Below are 27,784 nucleotides of genomic sequence, written 5' to 3'. Positions count from 1 at the left end.
AGCTTGAAGATTGCTGAAGTCCTAACAGAGAGTGTGTGGGGACGGGACACATAGATACAATTGGTATGTTCCTATTCAAGCTCACCTGCGTGTTCTCCTGACACACACTCTACTCAAACCATTACTACTCCAGCTGAATTGAGTGTCACTGTCACACTCATGGGCCTTGGAAGTGCTGATGAACGTGACAGCGCAGGACCGCGACTTTAACATCCCATTGGTTACACTGAAGTAAGCTCTAATGTGATTGGCTGGAGGTGAGCACATATAAGATGATACAAAAAACAATTATTACACAAAAGTTGGATTTACAAACAAGCATTGTAAATGAGTGATAAATCCCCCACACCATCGCTGTGCCCAGATCAGGAGCACAAGCACGTGCTGCTATTGAGTCCTGAGTGGAGCTGAGGACCTGACTCCCTCTCCAGCTTTATACATGCGGCCAGGCTAAATGGGCAATGAAAGATCCAATTTAGCCTGACCCCTCCAATCTGGTAACCCGATCCAGCCACACTCTCACATGGCTAGCTTGTCAACAAGTTGGAGGGGAACTCAATATAATTATTATTATTATTTATTTATTAGCAGACGCCCTTATCCAGGGCGACTTACAATTGTTACAAGATATCACATTATACATTATTTCACATTATACAGATATCACATTATTTTTACATACAATTACCCATTTATACAGTTGGGTTTTTACTGGAGCAATCTAGGTAAAGTACCTTGCTCAAGGGTACAACAGCAGTGTCCGCCACCTGGGATTGAACCCACAACCCTCCGGTCAAGAGTCCAGAGCCCTAACCACTACTTCACACTGCTGCCCTAGTGCAGTGATTTAACCCAACATCCCTACCCTGATACAAATCTATTTAGAATATTTACAATGGAATCTGCCCTGCCACAGTGCCACACATGAGTCACACCAAATGTGCAGGTGCCACTTTAGTATTCTAAAGCAAGACGTTTCTATCTGAAAACATGTAGGGCTATACTGTTATGCATAGTAATATATTGTATGCATTGAGAAAACGTTATTAAAAAGCAAGAAGACATCTGTTTTTTTAATTGGATTCTGCTATTTCTCAGCATAAAACAATTTCAAATGGAAGAGCTGCAGTCTAGCAATGTGCAAGGAAAGCACGTGTTTCAGGCAGAAAGCCACGAATAGGACACCAGCGTGTTTCATTGATTAATGAATGTTTCATTGAGGCTCGCAAAATAAAAGGCAATCAGTAATCGATTAGTTGATGAATTGTTGCCTCTCTAGTAGATACTAATTAAAATATCCAGGAAAACAAGCAAATCGAACCCAGGTCAGCATGTAGCATTCAATTATAAACTCCCGCAGCGGCTTGACAAAACCCTGCCACTTCACTTCCACAATAACAGCTTGACTGTTTTCATTTGAAACGTGGCAGATCTCGCTAGTGTCACTGGATCAGACGTTGTCCCAAAGCTGTATTGTTGAAGAGCCCAGAACTGGCACCTGCCCAGTTACCAGCAGTTCCAACTGGACTGCCCAGTTATGCATGTGTAATATACAGTATGCATGTGTAATATACATCGTAGCTACAGTTTTGAATGGATCAGAAGGCTCTGGATCTCTGGTTTAGCAAATGATCTAAAAATCAACCTGGCGTGCGGGTCTCACTGCCCCACTTCCTCTTCACAGCAGGATGACCAAAGAACTGGAAACATTTACAGAGGCAAGAATGTCTTCTGAAAGACTCGAGGCTAATTGAAGTGAGGTGAGAAAGCACAGTAGTGATGCAATCACCACCTCTCTTCTGAAAATCAGCCTTGAGGCAATTTCAGGAGCAATTTCTTGCCTCTGTGACTTTAAGTATGAATATTCAGAGGACAGTTTTTGCTGGTATAGTTTGTTAGCATGGGAAATAATATCAGGAAATGATATCAGGAAAGTGTAATATTAATTCTGCTCTGAGAATCACATGCCCTGCCTCACTGTAAGGCCAGCAGCCAAAACACTTTGAAGTCTTGTCAGATCTCAGAAGCTAAGAAAGGTTGGTCCTGGTAAGCACATTGATCTCTATGGATCTCTGGACCTGCATGATGTGTTGTTGATGGCAGACAGAGCTGAACCAATGTTAGTAAGGTGTAGATGGAGGATACTCTATGAATGTTCATGGAGTGCTGTAGTTATTCCACGAATGACAATAGCCGAATAACCGACCCTCCAAAAGGGGGCAGTGGGTTGTTTATAGCCATCCTAATGAGTGAAATAAATAGAGCACTCAAACATTCATGGAATATCCTGATTAAATAACAAGTGCAATGTATCTGAAATAATGTTAAGCCCAAATTAAACAGCTGAATTCAGATAACTTTACTGATAGGGAGCCCTGCGTCTGTATAGCAGTGATTGTAGTTTGGAACAGTGTGAGATCGTAGTTTGGAACAGTGCAAAATCGTAGTTTGGAACAGTGAGATCGTAGTTTGGAACAGTGCGAGATCATAGTTTGGAACAGTGCGAGATCGTAGTTTGGAACAGTGCGAGATCGTAGTTTGGAACAGTGCGAGATCGTAGTTTGGAACAGTGTGAGATCGTAGTTTGGAACAGTGTGAGATCGTAGTTTGGAACAGTGTGAGATCGTAGTTTGGAACAGTGTGAGATCGTAGTTTGGAACAGTGTGAGATCGTAGTTTGGAACAGTGTGAGATCGTAGTTTGGAACAGTGTGAGATCGTAGTTTGGAACAGTGTGAGATCGTAGTTTGGAACAGTGTGAGATCGTAGTTTGGAACAGTGTGATATCGTAGTTTGGAACAGTGTGAGATCGTAGTTTGGAACAGTGTGAGATCGTAGTTTGGAACAGTGTGAGATCGTAGTTTGGAACAGTGTGAGATCGTAGTTTGATTTTCCCGTTGTGGTAATGTGACTGGTGGTCAAGGCTGGTCAGCGGTGAAAATAGCAAACCCAGAGAGTACTGCACACGCATACATACGCACGCACGCACGCACACAGACACATACACACATACATAGACAGACCCCTCTGCTCTGCCATACCGGTCATTATGCAATAAAGATTCCAAAACAAGACTACTTGACATTGTGTCAACACACTCAGCCCCTGTTGAATAAATAAACCTTATTCCCAGTTGCTCCTACATCATAAAGAAATGGATTCCCTCTGGCTGGGTTTTCCTGTATGCTGTATTATTATTATTATTATTTATTTCTTAGCAGACGCCCTTATCCAGGGCGACTTACAATCGTAAGCAAATACATTTCAAGTGTTACAATACAAGTAATACAATAAGAGCAAGAAATACAATAACTTTTGTTCAAGCAAAGTACAAGCGTGACAAACCACAATTCAATAATACAGCAGATAATAGTGATAGTTACATCAGGATATGATTAAATAGTGATAGTTACATCAGGATATGATTAAATACAAAGTACTACAGGTTAAACACTTGACAGATTACAGTATTCTGAAGTACAGGATTAAATGCAGTAAAATAGGGGGCAGATAAGAGCAAAATAAAGCACATTTAAATGAAGGGTGATAGTGTCCCAGGATACAAACAGAGGAGTTCTACAGGTGCTGTTTGAAGAGGTGAGTCTTACGGAGGCACCGGAATGTGGTCAGGGACTGGGCAGTCCTGACATCTGTAGGAAGGTCATTCCACCACTGCGGAGCATGGTGGAGAAGGAGCGGGCTCTGGAGGCAGGGGAGCGTAGCGGAGGTAGAGCTAGTAATACTGTTTTCCTTTATCTTCCCTGCTGACCATGGTTTGGGAATTGGAGCACACGTTTCCTGGTTTCTGGGTATCATGCTAGTATATAAAACCCATCACAGGTTTACTGCAATTAGATACATACAACTGTGCAGAAAACAAGCAACAGCTTTACAATTTTACAGCACAGAAACTTTAAATTGACTGGTTTTTTTCTTTAAAGGACATAACCAGCTCACTTTCTTTGAACTGACATACAGCCATTTAAATCCATGAAAGCCAGCACAAATTACCAGATCTGACCAGGGTAAACCAGTACATTGGTGGAGTTTCAACAGGGCCAGGCCTTGCCTGGCCCTCTGCACCCAAAGCCTCCCGCTTGATTACAGTTGTGCCCCAGTTTCAGAATGCAGCAGAGTTGGCACAAGGTCAGGAAGCTTTTATCTCGAATTGAATTGTGGTTAGTCAAACTTGTACTTTACTTGAACAAAAGTTATTGTATTTCTTGCTCTTATTGTATTACTTGTAACGCTTGAAATGTTTTTGCTTACGATTGTAAGTCGCCCTGGATAAGGGCGTCTGCTAAGAAATAAATAATAATAATAATAATAATCTCAGGACAGCTGACAACATCTCCGTGGGCTGCGAGCAAATTTACAGATGCATTTTTGTGATGCCTGCCTAACCCAACCATCTTTGTTATGTGCTATGTGGCTTACTTTATGGACACAGAGTAGGCTGCATAGCACCAAGCCTGGTGACATTTACTGGTACAGTGTTGATACCTCAGCAAGTGCAGTAGTCCTGTTTAGAGTGTTCTCACACAAGCATTGCCCTGTGTACAGTACAGCAATAGAAATATGCAGCTCTATTTAAGAAATGTCCTCTAAGTTGATATATATATATATATATATATATATATATATATATATATATATATATAGATATATATATATATAGATATATATATATATATATATATATATATATATATATATATATATATATCAAAATCAGCTGCAGAGATATCAGTCCTTTAGTTCTGTCGATGCTGTTATGGAATTTTGAGTTTAAAGTGGAGAATGCAGTGGTGGAATTGGAATGTCCTGACACCTTGAGTTCTATGTTGCTAGTGAGTAGGGTAGGACTGTATTTAATCATTGTGATTTTGTATTAGTATTTTACACGTAGTCCTTAGATACACAGTATACCTGTCGTTAAATAACCCCTTGCAGTTCTACAAGAAACTTTTTACTTTACCTTCTGAATCCCATGGTGCCCACGTAGCAGTATTATATATTTTTAAACATAATCCTGGTTATTATTATTTTAATCACACATTAAGCCTCATAAATCGTCTGGGAAATACATTTCTCAAGCAGGAGAAAAGAGAATTTCTCTTTGAAGGATCGCAGTGTGAACTACTTTTGGCTATGTACATGTAAACTACAGCTATGGCCAAAGGTTTTCCATGAACTCATTTTGCTTCATGGAGTCAAATGAAACCTGCTGAATAATGTTACGTTAATATATTCAACTACATACAGCTTTGTAGTTTTCCAGATACAGACACCTGCCTCGAAACATCTCTGATCAGGGGAAAACCAGGCCTGGTGGCAACCCTCAGAGCTTCCTTGTCACTTGGCACGCTGGGAGATGACTAGGGCTTTAGTCACAGGCACTGAAAAAGTTTTTGGGGAGGGATTAGGCCCTTTCCAAGGGTTGAACTGGCACTGCTTTTCATTGGCACTGTTTCCAGTCAGTGCCCTGCACGGCGCAGCAAAACAGAGGGAATTCAGAGCATGTGACGGGTGGACCACGCTACACTGAACCCTCAACCCTGTCCCTGATACTGTATGAAGCTCCACGCTACACTGAACCCTCAGCCCTGTCCCTGATACTGTATGAAGCACCACGCTACACTGCAGAACCCTCAGCCCTGTCCCTGATACTGTATGAAGCACCACTCTACACTGAACCCTCAGCCCTGTCCCTGATACTGTATGAAGCTCCACGCTACACTGAACCCTCAGCCCTGTCCCTGATACTGTATGAAGCACCACGCTACACTGCAGAACCCTCAGCCCTGTCCCTGATACTGTATGAAGCACCACTCTACACTGAACCCTCAGCCCTGTCCCTGATACTGTATGAAGCAACTACACTGAACCCTCAGCCCTGTCCCTGATACTGTATGAAGCACCACTCTACACTGAACCCTCAGCCCTGTCCCAGATACTGTATGAATCTCCACGCTACACTGAACCCTCAGCCCTGTCCCTGATACTGTATGAAGCACCACACTACACTGAACCCTCAGCCCTGTCCCTGATACTGTATGAAGCACCACACTACACTGAACCCTCAGCCCTGTCCCTGATACTGTATGAAGCACCACTCTACACTGAACTCTCAGCCCTGTCCCTGATACTGTATGAAGCACCACACTACACTGCAGAACCCTCAGCCCTGTCCCTGATACTGTATGAAGCACCACTCTACACTGAACCCTCAGCCCTGTCCCTGATACTGTATGAAGCACCACGCTACACTGAACCCTCAGCCCTGTCCCTGATACTGTATGAAGCACCACTCTACACTGAACCCTCAGCCCTGTCCCAGATACTGTATGAAGCTCCACGCTACACTGAACCCTCAGCCCTGTCCCTGATACTGTATGAAGCACCACTCTACACTGCAGAACCCTCAGCCCTGTCCCTGATACTGTATGAAGCACCACACTACACTGAACCCTCAGCCCTGTCCCTGATACTGTATGAAGCACCACGCTACACTGAACCCTCAGCCCTGTCCCTGATACTGTATGAAGCACCACTCTACACTGAACCCTCAGCCCTGTCCCAGATACTGTATGAAGCTCCACGCTACACTGAACCCTCAGCCCTGTCCCTGATACTGTATGAAGCACCACTCTACACTGCAGAACCCTCAGCCCTGTCCCTGATACTGTATGAAGCACCACACTACACTGAACCCTCAGCCCTGTCCCTGATACTGTATGAAGCTCCACGCTACACTGAACCCTCAGCCCTGTCCCTGATACTGTATGAAGCCCCACACTACACTGGCCTGTTCCCAAGCTGTCCTTATAACCATGTCTCTCTCCTATCTTGAGAGTACCTGCATCATTTCTAAAAAGGGCAAAATAAGAACTCCGTCTAATCAAAGTGGTCTAATCAAAATGGACACACGGTTAACACTGTACTCCCTCACACACTGGGCTGGACCCTCAAGAGCTCCGGAAACTACTGGTGAGTGGTGAGCAGTGAGGGTTCGGAATCTGGGTTCAAAACTGGATAACCAGAGCCGGGGGAGGTTGCTTATTATGAAGCTCCAAGTTTTTATTATTATTACTAGTATATAGCTTATTTGTCTGACAAAGACCCCAAGCTTACTACTGTATAAAGTTTTAAGCTGTGCCTGGTCCCTGTTACACTGAGGTAAGATATTTGGTTAGTGTTTTATAATAGATATTTTATTTTGGCTAAGGCACTATAAATGGTTTTTTTTTTTCTTTTTGTTGAAAAAATGACCACATTTAAAATAAAAAAAAAAACTTCTGCAGTTTTACAGCATGTTTCTTCCTTTAAGAGTGTAGATTTGACTTTGCAGTAAAGTGACAGTAAACCTGGCTCTATAAAGTTGAAAACCACTACTGGTCATTGCTGGGATTTCCAATAGGGGAGGCACGTAGCCAAAGAAACTCCAAAGACATGCAGCTCAGACGAGAATCATAGTTTACCTGAACAGCCATGTTTTTTTAATATGCTTTACCATACCTCTCTGTACTTCACCATGTTATCACTATGCTTTAGTACACTTTGCTATGCTTCTACTATGGTGAACTTGAAGGGTAAACGCAGACAAGGATATATTTCAGAGTTCTCACCACAGTTCTGTGCTGTTTTACAAAACATCTCCCTGCTGTGATTCAGCAATAAAATACTTGACATCCACAGTGTTTTAGTCCTTCGTTACTCAATGATATGAAGTATGCATTTAACAGAAGTACATGTAACACTTCACCCACACACATCTGAAATGCTCTAAGCACTGTTACACTCGTTCAGCTGTGGTCCAGCCTTTTGGAACACCTGTATATTTTGCAACCTGTGTCCAAATAATTTGACATTATTTGCTGTAATGTACTTTTAAATGGTTATGTTTTGTTAAATACACTACCTTAAAACAAGAAACATATTTATTTATTCATGTTAAACATATTTACCCTATATTAAAATATACAGATACAAATAAGCTATACTATTACATTTACTGGGACAGTATTGAAAGGTACTTTACCACAGCCCTGTTATTTATTTATGCATTTATTTATTAATTAATTAAAAAAAAAACAAACAAACATGGTTACGTGAAAAAAATACTAGTTGTAATTCGATAAATCAAGAAAGAGGCTTTGCAGGTGTTTCTCTCCCTCATTTTGTAATATTGAGCCTAAACTCCTGAGTTATTGAGTAATTTAGATCTGTTTTTATGAATAAAACAGAGTTCATGTACATGAAACAGGACAGTGGTATGGATATCATACTTATTTGACTAAACAATATTGAAGTAAGAGGCCTGTGCTCCTAAAATACTCACAAAAGAACATTTTCTTCAAGTGTACATTTCAAAGTGCAATTTGTTTATAAGATGAACACAGACACTATCTTTTATTTATTATATAGACAGTACTACTGTAGACCAAACGCATCAAATACATTGTGATATGTTACCTCTAGAAACAGAAGCACGTTGCACATGTTGTATATGGACACCAGGTCTGTTTACTAACTAAATACAGGCCTGCTGTTAAGAATTACAAACCTCACTGGTCTTAATCTTAACCAGATTAATTAGCCATTTGTCCAGCAATTGATATCAGTACGCTTTTACTCCTGAATCTGTCACTGTAACTGCAGCTTAATGTCAAGAAGTGTAATGCAATCAGTACACCAACACATTTAGAAACTAAAGCAACTAATACCCTCTCAGCACAATCACCTGTAATAGAATATACCTTGACATCCATTAGCAGGCTGCTGTATATTACCTAGCTGCTAATGACCAATGTGTTCGGCATTTTGCTTTAAACAGTTCCTTGGCAGTCACATACAATACATAGTGCTACACATAAAACTTTCCCCAGTGAAACAAATTGCTCCACATATAAAACACTTGTTTCTTCTGAGATAGCAAGTGCCTGCCTTTATGTGGCATACATGGTTGAGCTCTGCATTGGAGTAGTTGCAACTAAGATTTTGTCTGACAACTAATAAAAGAGAAAGATTGATGAACATATTTACATTTGAGTCAAGTGCTTTTTGTTAACCAACCATCCTGTTCTCATTGGTCAAATCCACTACCTTCCACACTGCAGCCCAGCACTCTAACCACTGAGCTACTCAAACCCACCAGCTTTCACACTGCTCCCCAGCACTCAAACCCACTACCTTCAGAGTATCCCAAAGCAGGTTGAGGAACCCTTCACACTGCCGCCCCGGGACCACTCTCACCTTGGGCCGTTTCCACACGATGTTCTTCACTTTGGTGGACTTGGGGCCCAGCTCTTTGTATCCCAAGGACTCGACGGTGGCCTGGAAGTAGTCATCCTCAAAGACAGTCTTCTTCCTGAGGCACTCCTCCTTGAGCGCGCTGAAGTCCTGACCCACAAAGTGGATGGGCTTGACCAGCGAGCCTTCCCCATCCTTCCTCTCCCTCACGGATCAGCCGGTCACAGAAAAAACCAGACGGTGTGTAGGGCATTGTCTCACGTTTCTCTGGCTTTCGCTAACTTCACTATACATTAACAAGGCTCAAAACTCTGGCATAAATCCAAACAGCTCATCTCTCTGATTTGCCACATTTCAGTGATGTGATCTTCCTGCCATAATGAACTCAGGGGAACACATCTTCCCTCTGTTGCATTCTCATTGGCTCAGGGACAATGGCTGTAGGGTCCGCTCCCCCCGTCAGCAGGGCCCAATATACAGCTCTCTGCATTATTGTTGAGACACACAATAGCCACTGAACAGCACGCCTGTCAGTGTAAAGAACTGCACAAGGCTTGCCCTGCCTCAGCAGAAGGCATTCGCTCTCTTTAAACCTGCTGTCAATGGGCCTCGCTGTTGGGAATTCCCAGCACAACTATGGGAGCTAATCCTATAGAGACAAGCTCTCTTTATTTCTGAACCAGGCTATGAGTTCACTCAAACTTTTGTTTTTGGAGTTCTACAGCAACTGTTGCTTTTTAGCTACGGGTCTGCAACAAGCCTGCATGCTGTAATAGTATTTAATAATGTTGCACGTGGAGAATGATTTCAAATAGACTCATATGGTGTTGATAAAAATGAAGGTAATCCTCCGTGTCACATAACTTGGGTCTGTGTGGCCTAGAAGGTCACACTAAAGACTTCAACAAAACCTTTCTTTTTAGTGCATCTGTGTTGGAGGGGTTCAAGTTTTTGGCTGACATTGCCTTAGTCTGGTCTTGGAACCAGAAAATCAGTTTTGAAAGATACATATGTTATAGCAAACATGTGTTTTTAAAAGCTGCTATCTGGTACCACAGAGGGTTAAAAAGCTCTCAGGCTGCAGGTGTTACTTTCAGGTAGTCTGCTGCTGTTTTGCTACTTTTGGATGTCCAGAAAGCTCGAGTAAGTGGGTTCAAATGTCATCTTCTTATTTGGTTTCCTGCCTCCCTCTGTTGTTTGCAGAGTGGTGCTTATTGAGTTACTGAAATATAGTCAGTCAGCACTCACATATCCGACCCTATAACATTTAGACTTCATTGACGGTTACAAGAGTGAAACGCATGTCCGATTACTTCATTTTGGCCTGTTCCAACACAAAAAAGATATTGGAAAGGTTTGTGCACCACGCTGAGGGTTATGCCAGTCGCACTAGTTGATGGAAGCTGCAATCATGATCAGACTGAAACAAAACTAATCACTTTCCCAAGCACGCTTTCTTGGTGCTGAAAGAATAACTCCCAAAACAGAATCAAGAGTACAGCGCGGTATCACAGCGCATACCGTCGGTGTGTAACACAGATACTAAACAACTACCTGTGTAATGCAGGAACGCTTTACTTTAATAGACACATACAGCAGTATATCAACCCTAGATCGATCAAGCAACAGTTTGCACCTCCTTACCGTGCATTCACATAGATTTCAATATCAAAGACACTGCTTATACAGTAGTAGGATAGGCTACTGAGTACTGTATTGGTAAAATAAATTCCAGCTAGATTATTAATATTATTAGAGTTGTTGTTGTTAATGTATGTATGTATTTTGTTATAATATACGCCCTTATCTGGGATCACGGCTAATACTAAGAAAAAAAAAAAGGAAGGTACTGAAACAGAAAACAAGAAAGTCCAAAAATGTAAATGAATTAGAATAGGTAACATGTACTTATGGAGACAGAAGCAGAGAAATCATAAACTCACTTCCCAGCAAACAGCACAGCATAGAAACATCTGTTTGAATTCCATAGAATCGGTGATTCCCCTTTAAATATTTTTCTTATTAGCTAAATATATGCATGTGCGCAAATTTCATATGCTTAAGCAGATAATTATTTGAATTAAAATGGCTAAGTTTTGCGAAGAGGGTGACAGGCTTGCAATGCGCAGAATGTTTCCATTACATGCGTTTAGTTAAGTGCCCTATCCTCAGCAACATTGCCAAAGGGCCACAGTGCCCAAGGGCTCAATCAGTGAAATATCCCTGTAGTTGCATTCTCCAGAGGCTCCCTTTCCTTTTCATGCCCCTCACCCGGTAATTCCACACTCAGGTATAAGGACACAGCTGACTTTTTAAAAAAATATATTGTTATTTATTTCTCATTGATATCAGAAGCATACTTTGACACCCATGATCTGCATTCCATGCTATTCACTGTGCCATACAGGTGTGGCAGGAGCAGAAGGCGTTGTTAGTGGGGGGCAGTTGGAAGGGGCTTTCACCAGGAGTGTGAATAAAGGGATACACATATGCAGACTGCATCCACAGACAGCGTTCTTGGCCGGCTCCATGCTGAGATTCCCGTCATCGGGGTTTCCGAATAGAGTAGTGTTTCAGCATTGTGGGTTTGTTTTACAGTACAGACTTCTGTAAATATGTTTATGTATATCGTAAGGAGCATGGGTCGGAGCTACTCAGAACACCGACTGACAGTCGCGTTTCTGTAAAATAAAGAGTGGAGTTTGATGCTACAGAGATATTTTGTCTGTCGCTTTCATGTTGACACTTATCCAGTTAGCAAGTCACTACAATATATTTTTATTTAAGTTATATGTTGAATAGCCTAACACTATCCTGTGGTCTATTGTTTTATTTATCCATTTAGTAGCTTATTTATATATTTGTGGGGGTGCCCATGCTACCGATGTGTGTTGAGCTTTTATTCTACATTCCATGTGCAGCGGTTATATTTGAGCGTAGACTCGTCTGAGGAATGTTGGTAAGTACTAATGCTTGCTCAGCTGTCTCACTCTACATAGCTACACGTAAATGCTGCGTGCATACACAACCAAACGATATACAGATACTCGCAGATTTGTATATTCAGTGCATGACTTACTGCATTTTTTAAAGGAAATAAAGGAAGTGGCTAATCAAAATGTTTTTCCATCCATTTCCAAGGTTTCACTGCCTTTTTTTTTCTTCAAATTTACAAATTGCCATGACCTGCGTGATAAAATAGTAGTATTAATCTGAACCAATACTTGAAGCGCAATACAGAAACCAGGACCCGAGGACACCCTTGGAAATGATGTGCAGATCGACGTAGGACAGAGGGAAGGAGACACTTCTTCACACAGTGGTGAGGGGATGCAATGGGAACCTAGCCGTGTTGTTGAGGCAGAATCACTGGGATCATTTAAGATCTAAATTGACAGTTCTGAGATCAATCAGCTATGAGAAACCGTCCGAGCTTAGATGGGTTGAATGGCCTCCTCTGTGTGTAAAGTGTTCTTATGTTATACAAATGGTAAGGGACAATATCAGCTCCCCATGAGGTGACGTGTCTGCTGTGACCGCTAGAGCAGAATCGTGGAAATGAATACAATCAAATACAAGCACATTTACACCACTCTGAACCTTGCAGAAAGCACAACTAAAGCCACTTTCACACTGGCACTTCTACCTGGGTCCGGATCCGAGTTATAATCCCGCGTAGTGTGAAACCACGTACCCGGGTCGTACCCGGGTTGACCCGGGTCCCAGTGACCCACCTCAGGATGTGGGTCGACACGATTTGACCTGGGTTGAGTGAGACAAAATGCATGACGGGCTTGTGAGCCGACTCAATAACAAACAGCCACGCCTGCGTGAAGGTTTCAGTTCCGCAAGGAACACTTCTGTTTATTTTGTTTAGCCACATTTTTGTTGCTTGAGACACACCATGAGCCAGATCGCAGCAGGGATGTAGAAACATTTGCTCTAATCAACATTTGGGCCAACGATTTAATCCAGAGAAGCTTGGATGGAAGCGTCTGTAACAAGGTGCTTCCAGGGCATTGATACACACATTGTGTACCTGCGTCTATCACCCAGTTCAACCCTGCTTTATCAAAAGCAGTGTGAAATCACGTATCCGACCCGCATGACACAGGGTCCTGACCCAGGTAGAGCATGCCAGTGTTAAAGGGGCTTGTTGGAAATCATGTTGGAACCTCATGGTCCCAGTCTGAGGTAGTGTAGAAATATATGTAAAAAATAAATAAATAAATACAGAAATAAATAAATGTCGTCCTGTTCTCATGTATACCCAATAAAGGATTTCCTTATTAGGTCGACAAAAAATATTCAGGACTGAAAGGGTTAAATTACATCAAACTCCTTCAAATAATTTGGTTTGGTTTTGTATTCCATTATATTTAGATCAGAACCCGCTGGTACTGGTAAAAATGTAGCTTCAAATTGATCAATTCAATCATGATCAGATGTATTGATGCTTATTGTGAAAATGACACACTTCCAATAGTTTTTGTCTTCTAACACTAAATGCTGAAAAAAAAAAAAACACTAACCTGGGTTACAGACTGTAGATGACTGGAAGAAAACACACACACACACACACACACACACACACAACAAAAAAATCTAAGGTCAAATTGCAAACAGAGATTTTAAACAGCTACATTTCAAAGTGTTGTCATGTCAAATGTCTTTTTCATTTCTATTTTACATTCCTGTTAGTTCTGTTGCTTCAGTGTGGAGTTATTTTCTCTAAATCTACCTGGCTTTGTGCTTAGGATAAAATCCATCAGTTAAAATAATGTGCCAATGTTGAATATCATAAATCAGTTTTGTTTTGTTCCCTGGTAATTTAGAGATTATTGCCTCTATTCATAATACTTTAAAGACTGTTTTAATGGTTATTTTTTAACATACTGTTCATAAACATTCTCTTAGGTAAAGTCATGCTTTGAAAAGTCAGAATAACTCTGAACCCTCTATAAAGCAGCTGAAACATATGGTCAGCTAACTTGATTTAATTATTCAAAATGGACTTTAAAAAGCCTTACCAGCAGTCCTTAAAGACCTCCTTGCGGTTTTGTGAATAGGGCCCTATAATGCAAGTTCTTATTTTAATGAATGTTTTGGTGGAGGACTATTATTGCTATTATGTGCCCAGTTCATAACAAAAAATGAAAGACAGAATTAAAGAATGCTTTTATTAGGAATGTTTTAAAAAGAGATCTTAGATAAAACAGTGATATGAACATCCACTTCTAAGAAAATGCCTCATGAACTGCAAACTTGATTTAATCAAAATGATCTTTAAAAGAAGGAAAGAATGAGTCCTCTACATCAGCGCTTCCCAACCCTGGTCTGGGGGCCGCTGTGTCTGCTGATTTTCATTCCAATCGAGCTCTCAATTACTCAACTTTGCTTAATTAGACCTTTTTAATTCTTTTCAGCTCTTAACAGCTGCAGAGTTCAAATTACTTGTAAAATATTATAGCTAACTTGAAATTTGCAACTGTTAAGAGCTGAAAACAATTAAAAAGGTCTAATTAAGCAAATTATCAGTTCAATGAAGGGTCTAGTTCAGTAATTGAGAGCTCAGTTGGAATGAAATCCAGCAGACACATAACGCAGTTATGGAAGGTCGTTCACATTTTCTGAATAATTAATTTGGAAGAAAACGTCAATCAAAAGCAGTAAATAATCACACACACTGTACTTGTGCTGAAGGCTTTAAATATGATCCCGTCACGTCATCAGAATGCTCAGTTTAAAAAGAACATGCTCCTAGCAGTAAAAGCCTTCAGAAGAGCACTGCTGCCAAGCTGCTGGATCGCTGAGCAGAGTCTCTGGCACTACAGATGTACTTACAGGCGGTCTTTTCCACTCAAACTTGATGGGGAGTTTCTGGCTGTAGAACAGAGATGTGTCATCTGCCTTGAACACAGGATCTTCAAACAGAACGTTCTTCTTTAAGTATTTGTCGCGGAGCTCCAGGAAGTTTTTGTATCTCTTGTCGATGATGGGGAAGTTTCTGCTCAGAATGGCTGAGTAGATCCCGCCAGGAGCCCCGGTTGTGCCAGCGCTCTTCTGGGGTATGGGGGAGCAGCCAATCTGAAAGGCCAGGCTGGAGGGGATCACAGCTGGCATAGCTGCTACGTTTTATCAGCAGATTGCACAAACCAGGCAGGAAGGAAGGAAACTGAAGAGCTTCTAGAGAAAAGCACGTTTTTTGCAACTTCTCTTTAGAGAATAAAGCAACACAATGCATTCAGTAAACTGGTTACAGAAAGAGTAGGAAATGCTGGGAACAGAGAAGCTCCTTTCTTTCTTTCTTTCCTGCCAAAAGCATGTGCTCTTAGATGCACTAGTATACAAGGTAGTCTTTTCTCAATAAATCAGAACTGGAGTTCAGGGCACAGAGTTAGCAATCCTTTGTGTGCTGTCTTCCAAAGCCAGACGAGCAGCTCAGTGGCCGATACACTTTCTCTCAACTCTCCTCTCTTGTAGTTCCTTCTTTATTCTGCTCCCCTGCTCTCAGTTCCTATTTACCCCCCCTTCTCCATCTGCAGCTTGTATGCAAATGCTCTCCACAGAGATCTCTAAAAATAGCCAGAGAAGAGAAGGAGGTGTCTGCTTTCTGTGAGCAGCGATGTCCCTGGATAGAATTCTGCCATCTGCAGTTTTCTCTTCAACGTTCTCGGTTGCTCTAATTACTGTATAAAGCTAATACACAGCTATCTTTAATTCAACCAGTTTAACCAACACTTAAATAATACACTTTCAAATAATGGCCGCAAATGCCAATGAATTCTCAAATGCATTGGCTGCATTTCTGCAGTGTTCCACTTGAATTTCTCATGCATTTGTGGCCATTAAAAAAAAAAAATCTTCAAGACTAGAAAAATGACAAAACAATAAAACATTTGTTGTTCAGATTTCACCACTATGCAAACTGTATTGAAATTCACAATAATTTGAGACCATTAGGTTGAAGAGTTACTGGGTTGGGCTGGCTGAAGTATTACTTTCTCTTACTCTGTCCCATTAATAGAAGCAATATGTGTAGTTTCAGCCTTTTCAATGGAACCGATTAGGAGAAATGAACACCTGAGCAACACTGACCCTCTCCCAAACACCACTCAACGGGCGCCACAGAGCGACTTATTCCACTTGCACAAACAATCACTCCCACGTTTAATGTTCTCCTATAGGAATAATGGGCCCTACTTTCCACTCTGCAAAACAGAGTGTACAAGAGTGCCCAAATCAGTGTGTGCAAAAGGAGAGTACAGTGTGCAAAACAGTGTACAAACGTGCCCAAATCAGTGTGTGCAAAAAGAGTACACAAAAAATGTGCAAAACAGAGTGTACAAGAGTGCCCAAATCAGTGTGTGCAAAAGGAGAGTACAGTGTGCAAAACAGTGTACAAACGTGCCCAAATCAGTGTGTGCAAAAGGAGAGTACACAAAAAGAGGCAAAACAAAGTGTACAAGAGTGCCCAAATCAGTGTGTGCAAAAGGAGAGTACACAAAGAGTGTGCAAAACAGAGTGTACAAGAGTGCCCAAATCAGTGTGCAAAAGGAGAGTACACAAAGAGTGTGCAAAACAGAGTGCACAAGAGCTCCCAAATCAGTGTGTCAAAAGGAGAGTGCAGAGTGTGCAAAACAGTGTACAAGAGTGCCCAAATCAGTGTGTGCAAAAGGAGAGTACAGAGTGTGCAAAACAGAGTGCACAAGAGTTCCCAAATCAGTGTGTGCAAAAGTACACAAAAAGAGTGTCCAAAAAAAGGTGTGTAAAAGAGTGTGTGCAAAAGCTAACAATGACTGCAGTAAACATGCCTTTAGATAAGGACCATCTTTCTATTGGATCATTCCACCCATTGTTGGTTAGACGTGAAACCCTCGAAACAAGCTTTATAATGATACTTGTCCTGGATCTCTGATATTTCTAAGTCATTTCCCACTAGAAGACTTTGGTCAGAGGTCATTAAAATGGGCATCTTTCCAAACCTTGGACACTTTCATTCTCACACTGTGGGGAATGAGTTCCACAGCTCTTCAGTGGCGAGCACATGACACCAAACCTGGAGCCCTTTTCTCCATCACATATCATTTATGTACCATCAACCAAAAACAGCAGATGGAAATGTGAGCCAAGCTAGTGTAGCACATGTGATTTAAAAGAAATCCAAAACACAGACGGCTTTTGATTTGTTGTGTTGTGGTCGATGCGACTCCAGGAGACTCTGAAATCATCAGAAGATAACTGAAGATCATGTAGCTGTAAAAAAAAAATCAGTCCCTTTCTAGTTACAGTGCGGCCCAGTAGAATGCTTGGCCAAACCGTATCCACGCAATGGCATACCCAAGTAGAGGATGGGTACTGGTGTTCTGCAAGGACAGAAGAAAGGAATCACACTTTGAAACCAGCACATGGTCGCTGCGGTTACTCACCGTGTTGACTGCTCAGCTGGATTATCATGCATTTCATACAACATGTTTATCAAAGGATTGACTACAGGTGCAAATCAAGACACAGAGATGGTATGAATTCCCAACAGCTAATTAGATGTATTTTGTGTGAATTATGCATAATCTGATTTCATTTAATCAATGTCTTCGTTTCATGTCATTTGCTAGCTGTAATTTATTAACATGTATTCAAACGCAACACAACAGGTAGGTTTAAACAACAGGGTTTTTTCTGTACCTTTTTATTGTAGAGGGATCCTCTATCTCTCAGTACTAAGTGGAGATAGACTTAGGACAGAGGGAAGGAGACGCCTTCTTAGACAGAGTGGTGAGAAATGGAATGGGCTTTCTCGTCATGTTGTTGATGCTGAATGACAGGTGTCCTTTTATGATCTGGCTTGACAAAGTTTGGAGCTCGCCCAGCTACTAGGAACTGGACTAGCACTGACGGGTTTGTAAATGAAGGGCTCTGCTCGCTCGTAAGCTTTCTTATGTTCTTAAGTTCTTACAGTAGACAAGAATCTCCAAAGCACCATGTTGAAATGACTTGCTGGTAATACTGCCATTGCTGTTAAAAGAGGTATACTGTGAAATGCTGAACTGCCGTCAATAATAACTGCCTGGGGTGTTGAATAGTTGTCTAAACTTTTTGGTTTGGTTACTTCCCAAAACAGTATGCTCAAGTTGAAACGTTTAAAAGTGTTTACAGTTTAAACACTGAAATGAACTGCCCTCTGGTGTAAGGTTCAGGTGCCACATCTCCAGTATGCAGATTGCAGGACCTTTCTTCTGTGGTCACTGTATTTTAGGACAGAAGAATCAACAGTTCTGATTGAAACTGACATACAAAACCACATTTACACAGAAATAAAAATCATGTTTTAAAAATCAACCACAGAAAGAGGCTGGGGATGTGTGCCAAGGGACTGCAGCCCCTGTGATTTAAAAAGAAATGCAAAACAAATGAGCCTCTCTCAAGCCTCCCCTGCCTCCATGTGTTCAATCATTCTTCCTTGTTAAGAATGGATCTAGTTGGTAACCCAGCTGTATAGTAGTGGCTGCGTGCACACAACACATACTGCAGGGTTAGTAATGTGCAAACTACTGGAGGTCAGACACATTCATATCAAACTTTACTTTATTCATACATTCTAAAAGGTAAAGGGTTTGTCACACAGACTAGTGTGTTTCCACACGGAGGTAATGGCTTATACAACGCTTCACGGGCATGTGCTGGTATGTTTCACAGCACCTGTGAGGGGACAAGCGGAAGTCATGTTTTTTGGCTCAAAAGAGATGCTTGAGAACAGTGATTTTGGACACAAGCAGTGTGGCATTATGCAGATGTTTGGGTGCTAGGGATTATTATACAATGACCAAATACATTCGGAACAGCAAGGTGGGATAGTTTATGTATTATTTTTCATGTAGTGCTGATGTACCCTTTAACCTAAAGTAGTCCCACAGAGCACATTTTTAAATAAAACATGTTTGCTCTAATACAAGTTTCTTTCAAATCTGCACATTTGAGACCTACGGTATATCACGCATGCATGACAGCTATTGTCTTCATCAGTGCCGTTACATTAGTGTGCAACTTACAGGTGAGGTGGGGACATACACACGTGTGTCTATCACCCTTGTGTAATCAATCTATACTCAGCACAGCCGGTGATCCATGCTGGTTCATAGAGCATTTCTATTTGATCTTCAGTTCCCAGCTGTGGACAGTCTTTAATTTCAGGTTTTCCACAGTCAACATCGAAGTCTCCTCCTCAAAACGAAAGGGCTTTTTTTTCACATACACCTAAAAAGCAAAACCATTTAGAACAATATGCATCTGCAATTCCCAGTGGACAGGTACAGAGAATGCAAACGTGTTGGCTTCCCTGCCTGCTGTTAACAGTTAGTTCTGTTGTGTTTGTTTTACCTGCTGAGTACTGCTTGTTTTATTTGTTTATTTATTTGTTTATTTAGCAGACGCCTTTATCCAAGGCAACTTACAGAGACTAGGGTGTGTGAACTATGCATCAGCTGCAGAGTAACTTACAACTATGTCTCACCCGAAAGACGGAGCACAAGGAGGTTAAGTGACTTGCGCAGGGTCACACAATGAGTCAGTGGCTGAGGTGGGATTTGAACCGGGGACCTCCTGGTTACAAGCCCTTTTCTTTAACCACTGGACCACACAGCCTCCTTGTTGGGTTTATGCCACTGCAGTGTGTTGCTAGGCTAGTGCAGCAGCTGGCCAAAGAGTTTTTCTCAGTTTGTTATGGGTATTGTGGACTTCCACATGTAGGGATTCTAAACCAATCACAAACTTTCTAAAACAGTTCTCTGACATCATCCTTTGCTCCTTTGATTAATTAATACTTTTCCAATTCAGAGAGTGCGGTGGATTCATCAGTGACTGACTCACTTTGAAAAGCACCATAGCAGAACATTTTTATATAACTTCTTACGAACTGAAAAATCTGTCAATATGCATATTTATGTATGTATGTCTTTATTTATTTTATATTATCAGTGGTATCAGGTAATGGCATTTCGAATGGATACCAGTTGAAATGTTTTAAGTGAGATAAACTTGACGTGGTGAAGCACTATGTTTAAATCTTGTAGTCTGCAGTGGATTATTTTCACTGCTGTTTATCCATCACCTAAACCACAGCAAATCAACCAATAGAATAAAAACCTAAAGCAGACAAAAACTGAAATCTGCCTGGCAACACACAGAAAGACACTCATTTTGTTTGGTAAGAAAACGAATGAATTTGAGAAGAAAAGGACTACTAGTAGTTAGTGCAGTATTTCCTGTTATGTTTGTGAAACAGCGTACCTAAGAAAATATTCAAAATACAAACATGTTTCCATGCAAGCCTGTCTTTAAAATAAATAAATTCTAAAAGAACATAAGAAAATGTTTAGGCGAGGAGGGCATTAGCCAATCTATGCTCATCTGGTTCCTAGCAGCTCATTGATCGCAAAACACTGTGAGGTGGAGTCATACCCTAACCCCAACCCCAACCCCAACCCTACAGGATCCCTGTGATTCAGCTCCAACAACATCATTAGTTACCCATTTTATGCCCTCATATTCCAAGTCTATCCCCGTTTAATTTCCAGCTAAGCACTCTGGTGCTGGTTCCTGCGCTGCCCTTAAAGTATAGATTAGAGGGTTTCAACCGGGGGCACACACATCCCTGGGGGTACTTCTAAGGGTCATAGGGGGTACGCAGGATGACTCAGCCATGCAAAAAGAAAAACACAAAGAAAAGAAAATAATGATCTTGGATTCTTTTTTTTAACGGTATTATATATAAGCGCTAAACCACTGTGCATAAATATTTAATTATTGCTTAGCAGCTCAAGTCTGACTGCAGTTTCAACATGATCATCCACCTGTACGCATGCATGATTTCAACTGAGCGGATTTCCGCTCTGATTTTAGGGTGAGTGAAGGAGGAGTCTGGTGATTCTGGTGTGGAGAGCTCTGTGCTGCTTATGAACTTTGCACTCGTCATATAACTGAATACAGTGAAGCACAACCTTTCTGCATCAGAAGTATAAATGCTCCAGTAAATAATCAAAATATTCATACCTTGACAGTTTCTAAGCACATTTTAGTAACACCAATAGCGGATGGTTGAATTTGTTTTCGGTGTACATCCAGATTATCCTGTGTATCGTTTCGATTAAAAAATTTATAAAATGTCTTGCTTGCAAAAGAAAAACGAAGGGAAAAAATAGTCTACAGAACGTGCAAAGTGACAGAAAGTTATACCAAGTCCCTTTGGATGATTTTGATGTTGGCTTTAATAAAAAAAAGTTCATTGTTAGTTATTATAGTTTTTTCTTGAGGTTAATGTTTTTGATTTTGTAAACATTTTAAATGGCACATAATTCTGCTGAGATGGGAAGTAAATGGTTATGTGATAAACATTTACAGTGCAGACAGTTCTGGATTATTTATAGTAACGTTGTCGAATAGAAAGGGAATACGTGTTTCTGAAGAGATTCCCAAATACTGACTTTTGATTTTGTGCATCCAAAGACTTCATGAATTACTGTTTGGTATTCTGTCGTAAGCAAGCAGTTTGACATAAATTACTTATTAAATAAAACGTATTTGTTAATCAGATTATTCTGCCTTTTATTGCAACTGTGGTACCATTCAGCAGAGCGGAAACTGTAAAGGGGTTCTTGAGCTGAAACCTCCAGACAGACGGGGTACAGTTTAAAAAAAAAAAAGGTTAAAAACTTTGTCCACTACTTTTAAGATTTTAAAGACTTCAATCAAACCCCCCTAATTCTTCTTGTTCTACACAAGGTCCCTTGTGACGTTAAGCCCTGGGGTTAGTTTGGTTTCTCTTTGAGTTCCAGTTTTTTTAACAGAAAATTGTACAAGTACTATATTTTCCTGTACAACTACCTTCACTGATACACTTATTATCCAGAATTACACTTGTGACAGTTATCACTTCACTCCACAGAGGTGTTCTTGTGTGAGACTGATTGATTCAGTGGTTTCGTTCTCCACGGAGGGGATAGTTCCTTACCTGAATCTTGCTGCACAATCACTGTGGACGGCTTGGCTTCCAGTCCCAGGAACACGACCCTCTCCACTGAACACACACACACTGGAACTGCCTTTTCTCATCAGCACAGCTGCACAACACAATTAGAAATCACAGCTGCACTCTCGAGACCGACTGTCACAACACACACTAGCAATAAACAGCTGGGAGGCAGGAAGGAGCTGTTGCATTATTATTCTGAGCAGTTTCCTGCTAGTTTTTTACTGTTAAAATATGAATGTTGCTGTTGATTTCTTCGTGTATAGCACTGTAACAATACGGAAGCGCGGCTTGGAAGAACGTCTTAGAAGTTAATGTGCAGTCATACACCCTATAACATTTTAAAACAGTACATTGGTACTGTAATTTTGCAGTTTTCCATATGCTTTACTGTACCTTTCTGTGCTTTACAGTGTTTGCCTATGTTTAACCATGCTTTCACTGCTTTATTACACTTTGCTGTGGGCAATCACTACTATATTATTATAACAGATGTAATATTGTGCAGTTTCGACCACAAACCAAAGCTGAGCTGCTCAAACTTATGTTATGGGCAGCAGTGTGGAGCAGTGGTTAGGGCTCTGGACTCTTGACCAGAGGGTTGTGGGTTCAATCCCTGGTAGGGGACACTGCTGCTGTACCCTTGAGCAAGGTACTTTACCTAGATTGCTCCAGTAAAAACCCAACTGTATAAATGGGTAACTGTATGTAAAAATCATGTGATATCTTGTAACAATTGTAAGTCGCCCTGGATAAGGGCGTCTGCTAAGAAATAAATAATAATAATAATAATATAATAAAAGACAGCCTACACACAATGTATTACCTTACATCACACCATAATAACAAAGACTGTACTCAGTAACTGCTATTAAATATAAAAAAGTGTTTTTTTAACTTTAAAATTCTCTCATGTGTTCTATGCACGTGCTGCCATTTACACACAAGATACGATAGAATTTAGACAAATCCTTAACAGCGACTGGTTGATTTCTCACAAATGATTTGCTTGTCCTGGGATAATCAGAGCCCAGGACAGCAGTCAGTATTACCTGCAGGACAGCGTCTTGGCCGCTCAGAGCCCAGGGCAGCGGTCAGTATTACCTGCAGGACAGCGTCTTGGCCGCTCAGAGCCCGGGGCAGCGGTCAGTATTACCTGCAGGACAGCGTCTTGGCCGCTCAGACCCCGGGGCAGCAGTCAGTATTACCTGCAGGACAGCGTCTTGGCCGCTCAGACCCCGGGGCAGCGGTCAGTATTACCTGCAGGACAGCGTCTTGGCCGCTCAGACCCCGGGGCAGCGGTCAGTATTACCTGCAGGACAGCGTCTTGGCCGCTCAGACCCCGGGGCAGCAGTCAGTATTACCTGCAGGACAGCGTCTTGGCCGCTCAGACCCCAGGGCAGCGGTCAGTATTACCTGCAGGACAGCGTCTTGGCCGCTCAGACCCCGGGGCAGCAGTCAGTATTACCTGCAGGACAGCGTCTTGGCCGCTCAGAGCCCGGGGCAGCGGTCAGTATTACCTGCAGGACAGCGTCTTGGCCGCTCAGAGCCCGGGGCAGCGGTCAGTATTACCTGCAGGACAGCGTCTTGGCCGTTCAGACCCCGGGGCAGCGGTCAGTATTACCTGCAGGACAGCGTCTTGGCCGCTCAGAGCCCGGGGCAGCGGTCAGTATTACCTGCAGGACAGCGTCTTGGCCGCGCAGAGCCCGGGGCAGCGGCCAATATTACCGGCAGGACAGCGTCTTGTTGCGGAAGGTGAATCTCCTCAGTGTGAACTCCTGCTTTGTTCTGTAGTTGAAGGAATGGCCGTCGTCCACGTACAGTTCCCCCTCTGCACAGCCCTGATGAGAGCAGAGAGAGACTGTCCGAACTGAGGTTCGAGACTGACCGAACAGTGCTGTCTTTGCAATCTATTCTACTTCTATAGAGAAAACTAAAGTGTAAAAAAAGTGAGATGGGACACTCCCACTCCTTATAATGTAAAAATAAAAAGGGGTACAAAACAAAATAATGTACTCCCTTTCTATAGTATTTGGGTATTTTGTTTCTGTTTTTCGTCCCATCCTTGAAACTCAGCAAGGTTCATATATTTTCTAAAGACCATTACTAGGTGCTTCTACTTAGCTCCACACAAGGGCTTTTAATGTCTTCAATGTGAGACTAAAGTTAACAGTGAGGCTAATTTCATTATTAGTGCCAGCTTGCAAAGGAAATAAATATATAAAGATCACTGTAAATACCACTCTACTTTTTCATTTAAAACACGACAGTTTCAATGGAAATTGAGCATTTACAGAAAAAGGTTTAAATGTTGAATCTAAACAGAGTTACAGCCCTACTATAGTTATATCCTAAATATACACCACCCCTCAGAAAGCATAGGGACATATATATACATTTCAAATGATATATTATATTTACTCTCAACACGGATTTACTGGCTGGGATAGCTGTTCATTGTGCAGGGGTAAGAAATGGTTCATATCTGTCGTAGGTACAGTATAATTAATGTGTAGGAATTCAGAACACCAGAGCCACTTGTCTTCCTTTCCTTCTGAATCTGCAGAGTCACAAACATTACCTGTGAATTCAGGGCCACAGTCAGATCGAAGGGGATGGAGCTCAGACAGGCCGTCGACCGGCCCGCTTTCGTCTTTCTGGGGACAATGGTGCCACCTCGCTGGAAGACAGGGACCTAAACCAGGGAGGGGGAAACAGATCCACACCCAAAGCAGGGAAACTCGGTGCTACACTTCAAGACTCAACCGCATTTTTTAAACCAGAAAACAAAGAAAATCAGAACCTTTATTTATATATTTATGTTTTTACAGCAGCATGCGAGTCACAGCCTGCAGTGATGCTTTCACATAACTTACAGGCCCAATTTTGTAGGAAGTGCAAAGACAAAGGCAAGTGAAGCTCCAGAGAGCAATTAAACAAGCAGGATGCTATACAACTAGAAGCAATTTCACTGCTTACAGAAGCAGGTACCTTATTGAGATCAGAAGCTTCTTGCGACAATGGTCAGGGGTTTGAAGATTCATCAAGGGAGAATGAAATGCTTGAGGGAGAAGGGACAAGGGCCTCGCATTGATCAGTACTTCTTACGAAGTCAGTCAAGTCAGTCGAATGAAATCCAGCGACAGGAAGCAAACCACAGTTCGCAGGATATCAGCACCCCTGTCATAGATGTGAGGAGGACTTGCATGGACACAGTTAGTGATGAACCTAATGATCCTTGTGAACCCGGTCAGACAAACCAGCATAAGAGAGAAAAGAACCTCAACGGGCACAAGCCTGGAGTTAAATGGCCAAGAGCTTGTGAGAAAACTGCATGGGACACAGTAAACACAGATCTCTGCATTGCATTGGAAAGATTAAGTGGAACAGTTGAAAAGAAGCTGGATAAATTTGGAGACATCATCTACGCATATGGAAGTGAGAGGTTTGGAGATGAAAAAAGGAAGGAAAAAGTACAAACTATTCCTGGAAAGTCTAGACGGCAGCAGGAGATTGAACGCTTAGTTAGAGAAAGGAGACAGCTGAGGAACCAATGGAGAAGAGCAGAACAAAGTCAGAAGGAGGGACTCAATCTCTTACAAAAGGTCATAAAAGATAAGCTTGCAACATTGCGCAGAGCTGAGCGCCTACGGAAACGCTACAAAAAGAAGGAGCGTGCGAGAGCTAACTTTTATAAAGACCCATTCAAATTTGTAAAGAAGTTATTCACCAGTGAGAAGAATGGCACACTAAAAGCATCTAAGGTTGAGCTGGAGAGATATTTGGAGGAAACACATACAGATTCAAAAAGGCAGGAGCCTATGTCAATTCCGTCAGACATCCCACCTATCAATCCACCAGAATACCAAATGGAGGACTGTGCACCTAAGTGGAAAGAAATAGAGCAAGCTGTGAAAAAAGCAAGGGCTTCATCATCTCCAGGGCCTAATGGAGTTCCGTACAGAGTGTACAAGAGTGCTTCAGGAGTTCTACGAATTCTGTGGAAATTGATGAAAGTGGCATGGGAAAAACAGGTTGTACCAAGAGCATGGCGCCGAGCAGGTGGAGTCTTTATACCTAAAGAAAAAGATTCTACAAGCATCAGTCAGTTTCGTCCCATTTCCCTATTAAACGTAGAAGGCAAGATTTTCTTCAGCATTATTGCTCAGAGATTGTCAGCTTACCTATTAAAGAACTGCTTCATTGACACTTCAATACAAAAAGCGGGCATTCCAGGTTTCCCAGGTTGCTTAGAACACATCAATGTGATCTGGCAACAAATTCAATCAGCTAAAAAGGAGAGGAAGGAGCTCCATGTGACATTCCTGGATTTGGCTAATGCATATGGTTCAGTGCCACATGAACTACTTTGGGCAGCATTTGATTTTTTCAGTGTACCGATGACAATAACAAATTTAGTGAAAGCCTATTTTGGAGATTTGCAATTCAGTTTTTCAACTTCAGAATTCAGCACTACATGGCAATGCCTAGAGGTTGGAATAATGGCAGGATGCACCATTTCTCCACTGGCTTTTACCATGGCAATGGAAGTAATCATTAGGGCATCAAAATGGGTAGTAGGAGGAGAGCGCTTGGCTTCTGGAATGCGACTACCACCAATTCGAGCATATATGGATGACATGACAACCATGACTACAACAGTAGCCTGCACTAATCGATTATTGGGCAAATTAACCAATAACATTGAATGGGCACGAATGCAATTCAAGCCCACTAAATCAAGGAGCATCTCTATAATTAAAGGCAAAGTAGTAGATAAAACATTCTTCATTAATGGTGAGGCAATACCAACAGTGTCTGAGAAGCCAGTGAAGAGTCTTGGGAGATGGTACGACGGGGATCTAAAGGACACAGTTCGTGTGGGAGAAGTTAGACAACAAGCAGTGGAAGGGTTGAAGAGCATAGACAGCTGCGCTCTACCAGGTAAACTAAAACTCTGGTGCTTTCAGTTTGGTCTACTGCCAAGGTTGCTGTGGCCACTGACTGTGTACGAGGTTTCTTTGACAACAGTAGAGAAGCTGGAAGCTTTAATCAGTTCATACATCAGGAAGTGGTTGGGAGTTCCACGCTGCCTCAGCAGAGTGGGACTTTATGGTAAAGGAATACTGCAGCTACCAGTCTCTGCTCTAACCGAGGAGTTTAAGTGCGCCAAGGTCAGACTGGAAATGACATTAGTAGAGTCACGCGATAAATGCGTAAGGGAGGCAGCACCTGTGTTGAAAACTGGAAGAAAGTGGGCGGCAAAGAAAGCTGTGGAAGATGCAAAGGCTGCCCTTCGAATTGGTGATATCATGGGGCAAGTTCAGCATGGAAGAGGGGGTCTTGGTTTCAGTTCAACTCCTCCTACATGGCACAAGGCGGCCCCAGCTCAAAGGAGGAAGCTGGTAGTCAACGAGGTGCAAAAGCAGGAGGAGAGGATGAGGTGTATAAAGGCCATTTCCCAGGCCAAACAGGGAGAATGGATGAGATGGGAGAGTGTGGAACAACGC

At 41.9% G+C, this 27,784-nt stretch overlaps 2 pseudogenes; both read right to left on the bottom strand.

Moving 5' to 3' along the window:
* The window catches only part of LOC131698713 (calpain-3-like), a 47,106-nt pseudogene extending 37,526 nt beyond the window's left edge, over positions 1-9,580 (bottom strand).
* Positions 9,581-18,611: 9,031 nt separating this feature from the next.
* Positions 18,612-27,784, bottom strand: part of LOC117422174 (neutral alpha-glucosidase C-like) — a 39,619-nt pseudogene continuing 30,446 nt past the window's right edge.

The sequence above is a fragment of the Acipenser ruthenus genome, chromosome 18 (genome assembly GCF_902713425.1).
Source record: "Acipenser ruthenus chromosome 18, fAciRut3.2 maternal haplotype, whole genome shotgun sequence".
Classification (NCBI taxonomy): Eukaryota; Metazoa; Chordata; class Actinopteri; order Acipenseriformes; family Acipenseridae; genus Acipenser; species Acipenser ruthenus.
This window is presented reverse-complemented; position numbering and strand designations above follow the sequence as displayed.